Source organism: Synchiropus splendidus, chromosome 18, assembly GCF_027744825.2.
Source record: "Synchiropus splendidus isolate RoL2022-P1 chromosome 18, RoL_Sspl_1.0, whole genome shotgun sequence".
NCBI lineage: Eukaryota > Metazoa > Chordata > Actinopteri > Syngnathiformes > Callionymidae > Synchiropus > Synchiropus splendidus.
The window spans coordinates 17,162,430-17,179,345 of record NC_071351.1 but is presented as its reverse complement, the minus strand read 5'-3'; positions in this window follow the sequence as shown (position 1 = coordinate 17,179,345).

Genomic DNA, 16,916 nt, shown 5'->3' with positions numbered 1-16,916 from the left:
TCAAAAGTTATACATCTTTTATTTTTTCAAATTTGACAAATGGCTGAACAAATGAAAAAAGTTTGTTAAAATTTTTAAATAAACTATATCTAGTTTCTAATAATATTCATCTATTTATCCTATCGTAGATGGTTGTACAAAAACGTCAGGCTTTAGTTCAGGATTAGTAATACAATTTGTGTAAGCAGACAGTTTCAGGTAAATGAAAAGATTAAGAAGATTGGGAACATGCCAACATGCTCGTACATACTAAAATGGCTTGTTGTCTTATAGTGAGAATGGTATGTCTTAAATTTGATGCACGTGTGTGTGTGTGTGTGTGTGTGTGTGTGTGTGTGTGTGTGCTGAAAAAAACTTTATTTGTTGTTTTTTCAAACAATTCAATTTCTGGTACTGACAATTAGAAGTTTTTAACAGTGAAACAGATATTTGAGATTCTAATGGATGGAGAAAAGCTTGAAGTAAAAGGAAAAATGTACTTACAGGCTTCAGTGCGTCGGTTAGATTTTATAAGATGAACAACCAGCCTACCAAAACTATTCTTTTATGGTAACTTGTGAACACAGACAAAACAGACAAGACAAAAACAGGTTCACGAACCTACAATGTCAACCAGTTTAATTTGCCAGTTGTTTGTTTTTAAAACACTGAAAAAAAAAGTTTTAAAATTTGAGACACAGTTGATAAATAATAACTGAGAATACACCTGTAACTTGTGAAAAAATATGAAAATACAATATCTGAATTTGTTCACATGCCTTACTTCAGCATTAAAATTTTGTGAAAATGAACAACAGAAACACTGTTTTTTAAAATGGAAAGATTTAATTTAAACACATTTCGATTTCGACTCGGGTTACTTTTTTATAATTCTCAATTCATACATTCATAGTTTCACCTCAGCTCGAAGCATGTTAGTCTCTGGATCTGATCTAAATATCACATATGATGTTGGAGTAATTGCGTCATTGAGTTTCCTCCGGCTGGGCGCACCCTTAGAGATAGGGTGAGGAGTTCGGTCATCCGGGAGGAACTCGGGGTGGAGCCGCTGCTCCTCCACATGGAGAGGAACCAGTTGAGGTGGCTCGGGCATCTGATCTGGATGCCCCCTGGACGCCTCCCTGGGGAGGTGTTCCGGGCATGTTCTACCAGGAGGAGACCCCGGGGAAGACCCAGGACTCGCTGGAGATATTATGTCTCCGGTCTGGCCTGGGAACGCCTCGGGATCCCCCGGGATGAGCTGGAGGAGGTTTGTGCGGACCGGAAAGTTTGGGCTTCCCTGCTCCGAATGCTGCCTCCGCGACCCGACCCCCGAACACAAAATGCACACTACAAAACTAACATGTCGCACCGTACTGCTCCCGCATTTGGCTATTTTCACCTGAAAATACAGAATAAAGACACATTTAAATCAATGAAAAGCATGGCTTGTAATATACACATTTTAGCCACTCGTAAGGCAAAAAAATAAAAAATAAAATAAAATTAAGGGTTAACATACTTACATACTAGCGATAGCATCAAGTATAAATGAATGTTCATTCAATGAATGTTCTGTCCCTCCTACATTGTAGATGTGTTACATGACAAGTTATAGGACGTTTGTATAGCTATTATATCGCATTGCTTCACAATTGTTACATTGCAGGAACACATTCAGTCATTTCATCTTGCATGATACAGGGATTGAAAAGAAGCAGAGTGAAGAACAGTTCTTGTAACTTATTCTCACTTTCCCTCATTTTTGCCACAGTGTTTGCGTGTCGCTGTGTGTTAACTTTGTTGTGTGTTACAGTACATTTTGTGCTTGTGTTCAGTATGTATGTATTAGTGTTGAGTAGTAACTTCTCGAAGGCTCAAACGTTGTGTTGCTCAGTCTGGTCTGATCTAAATGTCACAGCTAATGATGAAGTAATTTTGTACTGCTTGCACGTTTGATTGTTTTACCCCTAAATTACAGGGTACAGTACAAACAAAAAGTAGTCTTTTTTTTTCCTTTAGTGTGACTAGATTTTTTTCGAAAAGCATGACTCAGTCAAGCAACGACTGATGAAAATAGAATGTTTCTGTATTTTATCGTCTGACTTGAAACAGCATCATGTAACTTTAAAATAATAAAATCTCTGTTTGTTCCAGCTCCAGAGGTCCTTCTATCGCCACCAGAAGGTTATCGGCTGACTCGAATCTAATATTAGAAGAGACAATGCATCTAGTACATAATATCATGAGATATTAAGAGCAGCTTATAATTGATTAAATATATTTACCTGTATCACTCTGCGTTAAATGAACATCACCCAGATGGGTAATAATTCCTATAAAAGTAGAGATGAATATGATAAACCAACATGACAAAGTTTTTATAATAGCTTTTTATATTCACCTATAAGCATCCGTGGCTAGACTGGTATCTATTGAAGGGAGCACCGCCGTCGGATCCGCGTGTACGCCACCGTCTTCAAAAGTTAGTCGCATTAGCTGCTCGAACAATGAAATCTTTTTACCTGTATCACTCTGCGTTAAATGAACGTCACACAGATGAGTGACGACATCTGTCAATGAAAAGAGACATGGTACGTGATAAACATGGCGTAACGTTTTTATTATACTTATATATGTAAATGTAGATACATAGATATACATATATGTATATACATATATGTACTGTATACTGTATAGATATAGATAGATAGATAGATAGACAGATAGATAGATAGACAGATAAATATTCACCTACGATGTGCAGAGGAAGAGGCGTCCATGCCAAGTCTGGAGTCGTTTGGAGAGGTGGCTGAGGTTCTGGAAGGTCTGGTCAACAGCAAAGGTTACCCCTGAACTGGTGTAAAATGTGGTCTGAATCAGGGTCACCTAAATACTCCGTTTGTGTGGGCAGGGCCTAGGTGACGCCTTTGTTGATTTGAATACTTCAAAACAATAGGGAGGAAGAGCCCAGTGTCTGCTAGGTAGCTAAGAGGTGTGAACTGACCCTCCACCAAATGGCACAATTTGAAAAGGAAGGTCTACAGGTGGGGCGGCCTGGGTGTGAACTCGGCCTAAACAACGTTGTCTGAAAGACAATGAGGTCTGCCTTCAAATTGTCTCTTTTGAAGATTCAATCGTGTGGGAAAGAACTCACGTCTCCCCTGCAAATTAACCGATTATCACAGACTCTGTTTCAGTGTCTGAGAAAGAGTCAAGCATAATACCTGCATAATACCTGTTGTTAAGCTGTCTGAAGTGTTTTTTGAAAGTTATCCACATTTTTATGTTTGGCGTTCCGAAACCCACCTTATCTCAGGCTGAAAACGCGTTTTCTGCATTGTGCCACAACTTCTCAGCGAAGAATCAAAACATAAAATTTTCACATCCCGCTATAGCAGAAACTTTCTATCTCGTAGTTGCACATCAAATCTAAGCGGTCTGAAGTGTTTTCCAAAAGTTATCAACATCTTTATATTTAGCGTTCCGAAACCCACCTGATCTCAGGCTGAAGACGCGTCATTGTGCAACAACTTCTCAGGGAAGCTTCAGAATATGAAATTTTCACCTCCCACTATGGAAGAAAGGGTCTTTCTCGTCGCTGTGCATCAAATCTAAGCTGTCTGAAGTGTTTTTTGAAAGTTATCAACATTTTTTTGTTTGGCGTTCCGAAACCCACCTTATCTCAGGCTGAAAACGCGTTTTCTGCATTGTGCCATAACTTGTCAGGGAAGCTTCAGAACATGACATTTTCACCTCCTACTATAGCAGAAATTGTCTTTCTAGTAGTTGCACATCAAATCTAAGCGGTCTGAAGTGTTTTTTGTGCGTTGTCAACATTTTTAAGTTTGGTGTTCCGAAACCCGCCTTATCTCAGGTTGAAAACGCGTTTTCTGCATTGTGCCACAACTTCTCAGGGAAGCTTCAGAACATGACATTTTCACCTCCCACTATAGCAGAAATTGTCTTTCTAGTAGTTGCACTTCAAATCTCAGCTATCTGAACTCGTTTTTGAACGTTATCCACATTTTTATGTTTGGCCTTCTGAAACCGAAGGCTCAGGTCAATCAGAAAACCACCCTCACTCGGGCTGAAAACGTGTTTTGTGCACTGTTCACTCGCTCATCAGAATAGCCTCAGAACATGAAAACATCACCTACAGCGATTGGAAAAACACTCTTTGTAGTATATTGAACACTAAACCTCTACGAATAAGGCGCTGCGACCGGCCTACTAGCAGCCGAACCTTTCCACATTTCCTGCTTCGAAGCCATGGGATGAGTTTGACAAAACCCAGGCGCTGCTATGAGGTGGATGGCAGGTTCCCGCTTGATCTCCACCCGTGCCTCATGTCATCCGCCACCCATCAATCTCATCAATCGCAGAACCTCTCTCAATCGACGAGAGATTTTGGAGATTCAACAGTTCGTCGGCGTGGTGCGCGGCCCCTCCTCCACTCACTGCCACCGCTCGGGGTGAACACCGTCGCTGGTCGAAGGGGCGGAGTGAGCCCAGCCGTCCGGATCATAGCCGCGGTGATCATTGCTGTTCCTTATGGAAAGACCTGTCGGCTGCTCTCACCTCTGCTCCCTCCAAAAGCGTAGGAAGAAAACTTTATTTCTAAAAGTAAGCATCGAAACCAAAGTCTAACTTGAATAAAAAACAAGATGCATTACGTTGGTATCGGGTCCATTTCTTCTCTGCCCAAAATTAGGCTTTGTCACTCTCCAAGTTCTCCTTCCCGTTCCAGTCAATGCGAACTCCGGCTTCAAAATTTTGTTTTCGTTTGACATCGTCTAAGGGGACCGAGCAGAATAGTAACGGCCTCTCTGCCTCCTTATCCCTGACGCCAGAACTGTCCCTGGGGAAGATTCTGGAGGCAAGAAATTCTGTTTTTACTCAGCTTCGACACAATAACAAGCATCGGCCCCAAATAACTCTTTTCCGTCTCTCAACAGATTCCGCTTCCTGCCAAAAGTCAAGAGAGTTTCAATTCTGCCATTAACTCTTCGTATTCCTCAGACTCGCCAGTTTGCTGCGAATGCCACTTCTTCAAAGGATCACACAGTAGCCGCTGCGTGCCAGACCTGCTCGGTTCTCATCTCCATCGCGCGCTCTACCCACTGAGCTAACCAGCCACAACTCTCACCATGGCCTTCAGGGATTTGAACGCCTGACCGCCTGATCACTAGACGGACGCTGTACCGACAGAGCTAACAAGCCACTACAATCTCTTTGGCTCTTCAGGGATTTGAACACCTCACCCCCTGACCACGACACAGACGCTCTACCCACTGAGCTAACCAGCCATTTCTCACTGCATGGCACTTAAGGGATTCGAACCGCTTACCCTAACCAGCCACTGAGCTAACAAGCCACTTCCATCTCATCTCTTCCAATGGCTCTTCGGGGATTCAAACCGGTGACCCACTTCAGTGATTCCAACCCCCAAACCCCCGAACACTAGACGAACGTTCTAGCCACTGAGCTAACCTGCCACTGAAGAGCCATCAAGAGAGAAGTGGCAGGTTAGCTCCAGAAGAGCCAAAGAGATACAAGTCGCTTATTAGCTCAGTGGTTGGCAAGCCCAGTGGGTAGAGCATCGCTCTAGTGATCATGCCGTCAGGGGTTTGAATCCCTGATGAGCTCCGGAGTGAGAAGTGGCTGCTTTCCTCTGTGGCTAGAGCGAAAGTATTGTGATCGGGTGGTCGAGGGATTGAATCTTGTTAGCCCAGTGGCTGGTTAGCTCTGGGTATAGTGCGTCCGTCTAGTGATCGTGTCGTCAGGGGTTCAAATCCTTGAAGAGCCATGGAGAGAGAAGTGGCTCTTTAGCTCAGTGTGTATAGTGTTCGTCTAGTGATCGGGGGTCAGGCGTTTCAATGCCTAAATGGCCATGGTGAGAGAGGGGTCTGTTTAGCTCAGTAGGTAGAGCGTCTGTCTCGTGATCGGGGGTAAGTTGTGCGAATCACTGAAGATCCATGGCCAGAGAACTGGCAGGTCTGCTCAGTGGGTAGAGCGGCCATCTTGTGATTGGTTGGTCAGGGGTTCGAATCCCTGAAGTGCCAAGGAGAGAGAAGTGGGTAGGGCTTCCGTCAAGTGATCGGGTAAGGGGGCTTACCGGTTCGAATCCCCGAAGACCCATGGAGAGAAGTGGCTGGTTAGCTCAGTGGGTAGAGCCTCCGTCTAGTGATCGGGGGGTCAGCCCCCCGAAATAGAAGGTGGCATTAACAACCCCTCATATATAGAGTGTAACTTACACTCTGGATCAGTAGGAACTGTGTTGCCTTCTTTTAGCCAATATACGGCTGAAACAGAAAGTGGCATTAACAATCCTCCATAAGTAGAGAGAAAACATTTACTGAGCAGCTGCAGTCAGGGTTCTAGTCTGAGCTGAGCAAGAAAGAATGAGTTTATTAACAAAAGAACAGAAAGTTATGCAGGAATCCGATGAATCTTGGGTCGCTGCACACTCCACAGCATTGTAATGAAGCAGATACTGGTGTCCCAGCTGGTAGCACCAGGGAGGCCTGATCAAGTGGCTTTGGAGAGTGAATTGAGGACCAGCTGCAGGTCCTAGTCGTGGCATAAAGGTCTTGAGGTCGGTCTAAGCCTTTTCACTCCTCTCATGAAACGGCTCACTTGACCATGCTCACCGACGGGGTGGCTGTCCAGACCATTGTGTAGCATCGAAAGGGCTGCTACAAAAACCCGTAATGTAGCGCTGCTACAACATTCGCTAACCAGATACTGGAGAAAAGAGAGGATTAGAGAAAGAGGTGCTGAATCTGCGGAAGCTGACTGGGTTCCACACCACCGGGAAAAAAATGTCCAATTAGCATTGTATGCTCTGACGGTTGACAGAGCTTTAGCGTTCTGAAGAGTTAATTGAACATCAGGGGGCATGTGATTAATTGTTAACCCTGGAGAAGCCGAACCTTGAGGGGTCGTCCTAGTATTGGGGGAGCCGGGGGAGCCCTCGGGGTTCCTGATGCTTGCAGATGCCCTGACCTGGATGGAGGAAACTCCCAGGGGCCTTTGATCCGCATCTGATACATCTCCGGATACCAGCTGGAGCTGGGGCTTTCTGGAGGCACGAGAATCATTCTCACTCTCTCCAGCTGAATTCTCCTCATCAGAGAAAGAAGAAGGCAAGGAGGAGGAAAAGCATATAGGAGGCCTTCTGTCCACCTTGGATGAGCCAGGGCGTCCACTCCAAGTGGAGGGTCGTTGGATCTATAGAGAGAGAACCAGAGAGGACTTTTGAAGTTCTCTCTGCGAAGCAATCCTCAGAAAGAGATGAGTCTTTAGATGAAGATGTCCTGCTTGCCTCTGAGAGGTTTGGAGGGCGGCAGAGAACAGAATCACAGACAGACAGAGCATTAGACATCGCGCGAGGGAGCTGAGAACAGAGCCGGCATGCAGTGCCTACTAAGTGATCCTCTGAAGAGGTCCATTCGCTGTCCAGTGGCGACCCCTGCTGGAAACTGGCGAGTCTAAGGAATAAGAAGAGTTAATGGCAGAATTGAAACTCTCTCGACTTTTGGATGGAACCAGGATCTGTTGAGAGATGGGAAAGAGTTATTTGACGCCCATGCTACTTATTGTGGCGAAGCTGAGGAAAAACAAAACTTCTTGGCTCAAGAAACTTCACACGGACAGTTCTGGCATCAGGGTTAATGAGGCAGAGAGACTATACTATTACTATACTGCTCGGACTCCTGAGACGATGTCAAACAAAAACAAATTTTTGAAGCCAGAGAGCTGCCACTCGAGTTTGCACTGACTGGAACCGGAAGAGAACTTGGCAGGTGATAAACCCTAATTTTGGGCAGAGACAAAACAGAACCGATACCAAAGTAAAGCATATTATTTTTTTATTCAAATTAGACTTTGCTTTAGATGCATAATTTTAGATACCTTTTTCTTCCTACGCTTGTGGAAGGAGCAGAGGTGAGAGCAGCCGACTGGTCTCTCCAAGATAAGCAGCAATGATCAGGGCACCTATGATCCGGGCGGCTGTGCTCACCCCGCCCCTTCGACCAGCGACGGTGTTCCCCAAGGGCAGTGGCTGTGTGTAGGAGGGGCCACGAGCGGAACACCGCGCCGACGGAGTGTTGAGTCTCCGAAATTTCTGGTGGAGTGAGAGAGGTTCTGCGATGGATGAGCCTGTCCACAGGTGGGATGGTCACACCTCAGGAGAGAGGTCGAGCTCCAGGGGCGAGGGCATCATGCATCGCACATCGCGCATGACGGCTGAGTGAAAGGGAACGCCGCACCGCAAATCCAAAACCTCCACCTGGCAGTAAGCTCTGTTCCGCACCACGTGCGATCCCAGTGCCAGTGGAGTGTCAGAACTGTGGCGGGAATAGTCCGGATTTCTTCCAGTTGTGGGCAGACAACATGCGGGCGTGCACCGTGTGTTGTCTCACCATGCAACACCAGCACGCCGTTAGTGAAGTGGGATGATTCTTGAACAGGCATCGGAGAGAGAGCTCAACTTCGATACGATGGGCGGCGGATGCCATGAGGCACAGGTGCAGATCAAACGGGAACCTGCCTGACTCCACCAAACGGAACTCATCCAACTCTGGGAACAGAGTCTCCGGATCCACGTCAGAGCAGCGCCTGGCTTTCGTCAAACTCATCCCATGGCTTGGAAGCAGAAAATTGTGGAACGGTTCGGCTGTTTGTAGGCCTGTCGCAGTGCCCTTTTCGGAGAGGATTAGTGTTGAATATACGAGAAAAACTGTTTTTCCGATAATTGCAGGTGAAATTTTCATGATTCGAGTAACCCCTCTAAGCAGTGAGTGACTTGTGCAGAAAACACGTTTTCAGCCCGAGGGACTGTGGTTTTCAGAACAACATAAAAATGTTGATAACTTTATCTTAGGTATGAGTTTTTAGCAAGAAAGAAAGTGGTTTCGCACCGGCAAAATGAAATTGTTCATAACCCCCTGAAATACAGTTCAGAAATGTAAGTTTAGGGTTGTATATACTAGAAAGAGTCTTTTTCCTATAGTTGCTCGTGATATTTTCATGTTCTGAGGCTATTTTGATCAGTGAGTGAACAGTGCAGAAAACGCATTTTCAGCCCGAATGACAGTGGTTTTCAGACCAACAAAAATAAAAATGTTACCTCGCTCAAAACACTTCGGACATGTTGAATTTGTTCGGCACCTACTTGAAAGATTGCTTCCGCTATAGTGCCAGGTGAAATTTTGATGTTCAGAGGCATCCCTGAACAGTGAGTGAACAGTGCAGAAAACGTGTTTTCAGTCCGAGAGAGGCTTGGATTCTGACCAGGAAAAAAATAGTTGATAACCCCATGAAATATATTTCAGAAATGTAGGTTTAGTGTTAATTATATTAGAAAGCGTGTTTTTCCTACAGTTGCAGGAGAAATTTTTATGTTCTCAGGTATCCCTGAGCAGTGAGTGAACAGTCCGTAAAATGCGTTTTCGGCCAAATAAAAGGTGGTTTAAAGACCGACAAAAATAAAAATGTTGATAACTCTCGGAAATCACTTTAGACATGTTGAATTAGTTCATCACCCAGTAGAAATTCCATTTATGTTATAGAGGCAGTTGCAATTTTCATCTTCTGTGGAATCGCTTAGCAGTGAGTGAACAGTGCGTAAAAAGTGTTTTCAGACAAAGAGAAAGTGGGTTTCGGACCGTCAAAAATAAAATTGTTTATGACCCTTTAAAAACAGTTCAGAAATGTATGTTTAGTGTTGAATGTACTCGAAAGAGTGTTTTTCTAACAGTTGCAGGTGATATTTTCTTGTTCTGAGTGTATTCTGATAAGTGAGTGCACTGTGCAGAAAACTCTCCAGGCTCGGTTTCTGACCAGGAAAAAAAAAAGTTCAAAACTCCCTGAAATACAGTTCAGAAATGTAGCTTTAGTGTTAATTTTACGAGAAAGAGTGTTTTTTCTATAGTTGCAGGAGACATTTTCATGTTCTCAGGCATCCTTGAGCAGTGAGTGAACAGTGCATAAAACACGTTGTCAGCCAAAGGAATGGTGGTTTAAAGACCGATAAAAATAAAAATGTTGATAACTCTGTTAAATCACTTTAGTCAGGTTGAATTAGTTCTGCACCCAATAGAAATGCCTTTTTTTATTGTGGCAAGTGAAATTTTCGTCTTCTGAGGAATCGTTGACCAGCGAGTGCACAGTATGTAAAACCCGTTTTCGGCCCGAGTTGTCAGAATCGACAAATAAAAAAATGTTATTATCACTCTGAAATCACTTCTGTCATGTTGAATTAGTTCTGCAACTACTAGAAATACCACTTCTGGTGGAAATTCAGTTGAAATTTTCTTGTTCTGAGGCATCCCTGAGCAGTGAGTGAAGGTGTAGAAAATGCGTTTTCAGCGCGAGATATCCGACCAAAAAAAAAATAAAATTGTTGATTACACCCTGAAAATAGTTCAGTAACGTGGATTTAGTGCGGAATATATTCAAAAGAGTCTTTTTCCAACAGTTGCAGCTGATATTTTCATGCTCTGGGACTATTCTGATCACTGTGTGAACAGTGCAGTAAACGGGTTTTCACCCAAGCGAAGGTCGTTTTCGGAATCGACAAACATTAAAGTGTTATCACTCTGAAACCACTTCAGACATGTTGAATTAGTTCGGCACCTACTAGAATAACAGCTTCTGATATAGTGCCAGGTGAAATTTTTATGTTCTGAGACAGCCCTGAGCAGTGAGTGAACAGTGGAGAAAACGCGTTTTCAGCACGAGGGACCTGTGTCTTTCAGAACAACATACATAAAATTGTTGATAACTCTCTGAAACCACTTCAGAGACGTTGAATTTGTTCTGCAGCTACGAAAAGACCCCTTCTGCTAAGCTGGTGTGCGCTCATGACTCCTGTTTGGACCTGGCTAGAATCAACGAGTAGTCCAAGTATGTCAGAATCCGCAGACGCTGTCTTCTAAGTGGTTCGAGCAACGCCTCCACGCACTTGGCGAATTTACGAGGCACAAGACACTGGAGACCGTGTTGTGGAAGTAGGAGTCTGCAAGATCTATGGAGGTCATCCACTCTCACACTCTGACACACTCCAGGAGTCTGCTGGTAGTCCGGAACCGCTGTCTGGTCATAAATTGGTTGAGGAGACTGAGATCCAGAACAGGTCTCCACTCTCCTGTCTTCTTGGGTTCCAGGAAGTACCTGGAGTAATAGCCAGTGTAAGAGGATCGCATTGGTACTAGCTCGATTATTTCCTTTGACAGGAGAGCGTGGTCCTCCTCCATCAGACATGTTGTTTCTTTGAGTTCACTCAGGTCCACGTGGTGTCGCAGAACCTGGAGGTTGACTGTGAAACTGAAGGGCGTGTCAATGATCGAGTATATTCTTGATCCATATGGGCAGGTGAGGACACAGGCGCTTTCAATTCAGAAGATACTCTGTCATGATAGGCGGCCTGAGCACAGGAGCGGACCCGGCCTCCAGGGCGGGTACAAGACGAAAGGGTCGTCGATGATCAGCGCCTACTCCTCTGGGGACTTCAGGTCCGGCTGGTTCTGAGCCGTCAGAGGAAGTACCCCAAACTTGCAGTGTACCTGGATCTGACACTGCAATTCTCCTAAGATGGAGCCCCGAGGTACCGGCCCAATCATCCTCAGAAAGAGATGACTCTCTCGATGACAACGTCCTGCTTGCCTCTGAGAGGTTTGGAGGGCTGCAGAGTCACAGACGGACATCCCATCAGACATCGCACGAGGGAGCTGAGAACAGAGCAGGTCTCGCACGCAGCGCGGTGGCTTTCGCGGTCCTCTGGCGACCCCTGCTGGAAACTGCCGAGTCTGTGGAATCAGAAGAGTTAATGGCAGAATTGAAACTCTCCTGACTTTTGGTTGGAAACGGAATCTGTTGAGAGACGGGAAAGAGTTATTTTACGCCTACGCTTCTTATTGTGCCAAAGCTGAGGAAAAACATAACTTCTTGGCTCCAGATACTTCCAAAGGATGTCAGGGATAAGGAGGCAGAGAGTCTGTTACTATACTGCTTGGTCTCCTGAGACAATGTCAAACAAAAAAAAAAAAAAATGAAGCCAGAGTTCGCACTGACTGGAACCGGAAGAGAACTTGGCAGGTGATAAACCCTCATTTTGGGCAGAGAAAAAACAGACTCGATACCAAAGTAATGCATCTTATTTTTTATTCAAGTTAGACTTTGGTTTAGATGCATACTTTTAGATACAAAGTTCTTTCTACGCTTTTGGAGGGAGCAGATGTGAGAGCAGCCGACTGGTCTCTCCAAGAGGAGCAGCGATGATCAGCGCGGCTATTATACGGCTGTTCCTCCCGGGCAGCAGCTATGTGTGGAGGAAGCGCTGCGAGTAGAGCACCACGCCGATGGACTGTTGAATCTCCAAAATCTCAGGTGGAGTAAGAAAGGTTCTGTGATGGATGAGCCTGTCCATGGAGCTCATAAAGAGCGCAATGATGTTCTCAAGTGCTATGAGCCGGTTGCCGACAGCGTAGACGCCATTCTACTGTGCGAAAGTGGCTCTGTCAACGCCGGGTGGGATGGTCCCTCCTCAGGGGGGGCTCCGTACCTGACCACGTGCGGGCCTAGTGCCAGTGGAGTTTCAGAGCTGCACCGGGAATAGTCCGGATTGAATTGGACTAGCAGTGGATGTTTACCCAACAGACGGCAGTCCACACCCATTTGGCATTATATCCTTTGAGTGTTGCAGTTGCTTTAGGATTTCGAATAGTGAACTGCATTTCGGGGGACAGAGGACTGCCTGCTAAGCTTGAAGTAGCCACACTTTGAGGGGACGCCCCAGGATCGGAGGTCCGCTCATAATTTTTGCTAGGAATATTACACCAGCCTTTCTACTTCACTGGAAGTGCCAGGGCACTCCGCAAAATGTGATTGTGAAATTACCGAGGCGTGAGTGAGTGACTCTGTAATTGTGAAATTGCAGCCGAAGCTGGCGCATCTGGCACAACAAGAGAAGAAGCTTGAGACCTGAAGACGAGCGGAGTGCCTTGTCTGGACCATGAAAACTTCAGGCAGGACTGAGGTCTCATCGCAGTCAGGGGAGAATGATTGCCGCGTGCCGTGACGCGCTGGTCTTTCATAGCTAGTGATGCCGACATCCTCCTATTCACGGGAGCAACGCCATTTAGCTTCAGTCGAGCACCGAGGCATGTCGGACTTCATGCGGTAAACTGCAGGGTCGCCGTCTCCCTGTAAATTCTTACCGGTCACATGCACACCCGGAGTCGGCGAATCTGGCACATCAAGCGATGAAGCTTGAGACTTGAAGAGGTGCGGAGCGGCTCATCTGGACCACGGAAACTTCTGGTAGGACTGAGGTCTCGTTGCAGTCACGGCAGAGACTTGTCGCATCAGCGCAGGAGCGGATTTAAAGGCAGGTGACTCAGCGCTTGTCATGCTCCGAGCGTGGACGTCGGAATCTTCGGCAGCAGCTTCTCCCCGGGCAGTCAGCTGACCGGAGGAAATTTCTGTTTGTGTGGAAAATTTGCTTTAAATAAAACAATTGCTTGAAGCATAGTATTTGCGTTTTTTTTTATTTTTATTTTTTTATTCGTATTGAATTCGCTCCTTCCAGCGCCTCGGCCTCGAGCGCTAATCCGGGCCTTGTCGCCTGGGGTCCTGTCCGCGAACCTGGTGACACTGCTCAATGATGGTCCGGACATTTGATTCGTTCTCCCAAGTGGGTTGAAGTGACACACCCTGTGATAGCCGAAGCGGAAAGGAAAACACACAGGAGGTATCAACACAGCAGGTTTTATTCACGGTTCCAACTTCCAACAAACCGGATGATGACACGGCAACATAACAAGAGCGCCCCCAAGTTGTGACCCCAAATAATCCCATGACACATCATAACACCTCTTCGCCAAACTGTTCACGTCTTCCAACTTCACTCCCAAAACCCATGTCCCCAAAACCACCATAAACACTTGGGTAAGCCTAAAACTTAATAAAATAATAAAACAGTCATAAAATAGAATGCAACTTAAACGACTAACCCAAAACAAAACAAAACAAAAACATGCCTCTTTACGCTAAAGAATAAGAAAATTGCAAGCACCTTGGTCCAAAACTTTTATCTCCTATTCCACTTTTTGAACATTGTCATTCAGATACACTGGGGGATTCCTGTTCTTTTGTGGTCGTACTCTTCCTTGAGACGGTGAGCATACCAGATCACTGTCGGTCTGCTTTTTTTTTTTTTTTTTTAGACTGACTTCTTCACTGTTCCCTTCACTTGTCTCAGTCTCCAGTGAGATCCCATCCCCAAGTGGATTCTCCACTTTGACATCCTCCACAGTGGGCGCGGAGGATGTCTGACCTGTTAAAATGGACAGTTTCCCACTGAAAACCTGGTCTACGAGTCTACGCAGTTTGCCCATTTCCCAGCACCATTGTGTAGGAGACTGGTCCTGTGCATTCCTGTATTAACCCTGGAACCCACTTAGACCCATAACCATAGTTTTTTGTGAACATCCGGTCACCTGTCTGAAAACTTCTGAACCGAGCATGTTGATCATGCTGAACTTTCTGGTTTGCCAGTTTCAGTTCCACTTTCGTCTTCAAATTTGGGTATATCAGATCCAACATGCACCTCAACTTCCTCCCCATCTGATAACTGAATAAAGCTCTACTCAGTTTGGTTTCCGGAGAATCACCGGATGTTTTTTTCATCAACTGTTTGAACGTTTGTATCGCTCTCTCTGCCATCCCATTAGAAGAAGGATGATACGGTGCTGATGTGACATGAGTGATCCCATTGCGTGCCAAAAGCTCTTTAGTGTGTTCGCTCACAAAACACTGGGCATTATCTGACACTATCATTTCTGGGATACCATGAGTGCTGAAACTGGCCCTCAAGCAGTTCATAGTAGCCACTGCAGATGCTGATGAAACAGGGTAGACCTCCAACCACTTTGAATGTGCATCAATCACCACCACTGCTTCAACATCAGACCACATCCTGTTTCCGGAATCACCACACAGCACCCCCACAGTACACACCCATCTTGTACATTCAGCTCCTGTTGCTTCATAGTGTATGGCCTGAAAGCAACATCGAGGTTACAGGGCCACCCTCTGAGTATGTATTCACGGACTGGTGCGAGTACGGGGTCTTCACTGGTCCACGATGGTTACGAAGCTCTTCCGAGTTGACCACTGAACTCTGATCCTGCTCTACCATCAATACCTGGTCTTCTGAGTCTGGATCCCCAGTTTTCTCTGGAAGTGGAAGTCTACTGAGAGCATCTGCGTTTGCATTGTCCTGTCCACGTCGGTACACCACGGCATATTCATTTGCTCTTAACAGAATAGCGCATCTCATGATCTTCTGAGAACTCATGTGTGGCACAGCTTTTCCTTCATGAAACAGACTGATTAAGGGCTTATGGTCTGTGTACAAATCACAAATTTACATCCACACAAATATTTGTGGAAGTACTGCACCCAAAAAATAACTGCTGATAACTCCCATCTTTATCCAACTGCGAATAGTTTTTTTGTGCTGCTGTGAGTGTGCGTGAGGCATATCCAATAGGCTTTTCTGCTCCCTTTTCCAGCCTATGTGCCAAGACTGCCCCCACCCCATAAGGTGAGGTATCACATGACAGTGCCAGTTCTTTTTGTTCATCATAATGAACCAACACTTAAACGCTTTGTTGTAACTTTTTTGCCTGCTTAAAAGCCTCTTCTTGCTCAACCTCCCACCTCCGTTTCTCATCTTTCCTCAGTAACTTGTGTAATGGAGAGAGCACAGTAGACAAGTTTGGCAAGAATTTGTTATAAAAGCTTAGCAGACCTAGAAAAGCTTTAACCCTCATATTATGCTTAGGGTCAATTTGACCGATATCCGTTTTTGTGTTGAAAAAAGTAGTGGTTATCCTGACTTTTTCTTCATGAAATCTTGTGACTTTTCCTCATCAAGGGTCATGAGAGAGAAGAAGGATACACCAAAATGTCAAAATTGTTTGATTTATGGCCCTGGATAATAAAACACCTCCCCTTCCGGAGGTAATAAAACCACCCCCTCCCCCTTTTTATATAAAAAAGAAATTCAAATAATAACCCCTCCCCTTTTTTATATAAAAAGAAATTAAAATAATAACCCCTCCCCTTTTTATATAAAAAGAAATTAAAATAATACCCCTCCCCCTTTTTTATATCAACAGGGAATTAAAATTATAACCCTCCCCCTTGTTTTATGACAGGAAGGGTAATAATTAACCCTATCATCCCTTGTTTTATAACAGGAAGGAAAATAACAAAGGGAGGGTTCTGACCGCTGAATAAACATCGACCTGTGTGTATATATATGTAATTCAGACCGTCGCAAGGAGCAAGGAACCGGCAAACACAACCAACTCGCAATGTCTATCCCTACAACGGCGCGTGGATCACCAGTGATCAGCGAGACAGCTGTGACTGTTATTGAGGACCCGTGGATGGGTGCTGGGGCTCCCCGTAAATCTGTAATGTACCTACGGCGTACGCAGGCGCCGCCCGGGGAATCTTTGCAGGATGAGTGGTCTCTAGAGCCTTACGGACGTTGAGGGAGATGGGGGTACGCGTTTAAGTATGAAACAGCTGAATTGTACATTTATCAACTGGATGACAACGAAACCTTGAGTGCCTATACGGAGATGGCCGTGTTATCGTCTAACGACTGGGGTGTGCTGAGAGAGGTGAAGCCGGAAAATTTTCCAAGGGCTGAAGAAGAAGAACAACAACAACAACGTCAGAAGGCTGGAGCTGTGTCTAACAAACCTGATCGAACGGAGAGGATGCCGTCCTTCGTGGCTATATGGCTGGCTAAAATCTCAGGATCAGGACGATGGTCCTTCAGAGCCCTCCATAAAGTATCAACAGGAGTCACGGGTGAAGAAGAAGAAGAAGATTTCGTCCTGGAGTATTTT